The sequence below is a fragment of the Echinops telfairi genome, unplaced genomic scaffold (genome assembly GCF_000313985.2).
Source record: "Echinops telfairi isolate 266 unplaced genomic scaffold, ASM31398v2 ScPeMD7_7410;HRSCAF=8448, whole genome shotgun sequence".
Taxonomy (NCBI): Eukaryota; Metazoa; Chordata; class Mammalia; order Afrosoricida; family Tenrecidae; genus Echinops; species Echinops telfairi.
This window is the reverse complement of record NW_022111310.1, coordinates 14,237,043-14,238,134: the sequence shown is the minus strand read 5'-3', so window position 1 is coordinate 14,238,134 and position 1,092 is coordinate 14,237,043. Positions and strand designations below refer to the sequence as shown.

At 45.2% G+C, this 1,092-nt stretch overlaps 1 protein-coding gene and 1 pseudogene across 1 annotated transcript in view; both read left to right on the top strand.

Annotated features, from left to right (window-relative positions):
- SVEP1 (sushi, von Willebrand factor type A, EGF and pentraxin domain containing 1) overlaps positions 1 to 1,092 on the top strand; it is a gene marked incomplete at its 3' end in the record, with an annotated part of 165,946 nt that overhangs the window by 143,703 nt on the left and 21,151 nt on the right. The window lies entirely within an intron of this gene.
- LOC105979372 overlaps positions 1 to 1,092 on the top strand; it is a 22,178-nt pseudogene that overhangs the window by 13,332 nt on the left and 7,754 nt on the right.

Genomic DNA, 1,092 nt, shown 5'->3' with positions numbered 1-1,092 from the left:
AAAAAAAAAATAGGCAGGGGGGAAAAAGCCTGTTAGTAGTTCAAGGTCTGTTTGTTGACATGTAGGAGTGTTTTCCAGACGAGTCTGATGGGATGCCATGTCCTGTCCCCAAAGTCCATACTTTGTACTTCCTTGGGTCCTCCTTGCTCTACTTCCCCCGCTGCTCCATTGCACGCCCCCAGTGTTTTGCCTCAGTGTGGTGGGGTCCATTTAGTCACACATCACATACTGTGTCTCCGGTGCTGTCCCGTGTAGGGACATGGGTCAGGGCAGGATGTCGCATCTTACCGTGAGGCCAGCTATATGGTCCTCTCTGTACACTGGGCCCTCCAAGCTGGGTTATTGTCCACTGAGCTTGATGGACCTGGGTGAAAATGACCAATTAGAGACGCAGGAAAAATGTTGCTAAGCAGATGAAAGGCTCAGTCATCCATCTGAAGACCCGGAGACCTATACCAAGGAAGTCAAAGGTCTTGAAGAAGAATTGGAGAGAACCATTATTTCTCATGAAGGGCAGATTACTTCTAATAAGAAAAAAAAGAACATCATAATTGGTTGACAATTCGGACTGCTGAAGGAAACCTGAATGATTTCAGGAAAGAAAATGCTCATGACAGACAAAAATTATCTGAAGCACAGTTAAAATGTGAACTTTTAGAAAAAGACCCTTATGCAATTGATGTTCCAAATACAGAAAGCATTCCCCACACGGTCCTTCTCTATTGAGCTGGTCTTCATCTGAAACGAGAGTTTTTCTCTCCTCGCCAACTTGGTTTGAAGGTCCACTCAGACTTTCACCTTTGCTTCCATGAGGGGAGGAAGAGGCCCAAAGGACCAGGGAATCTTTGGGACCATCAGATTATCCATGAAGGAGGAGACATGCTATGATAGATTAATTGATCCTCATAGAGCAGCTTGGGACACTGGTTCTTTGTCACCTCCATGGGAATGGGATCGTAGGATGATGATTTCTCCATCAGGGCAACCTCATCCTAATCCAGATCTTCTTCCTCAAAGATGAGGTAGAATTTATTCTAATTCTGATAGACTGTCTGGACCAGCAGCGCTCAGGTGTTTTAGAATGCCCTTTTT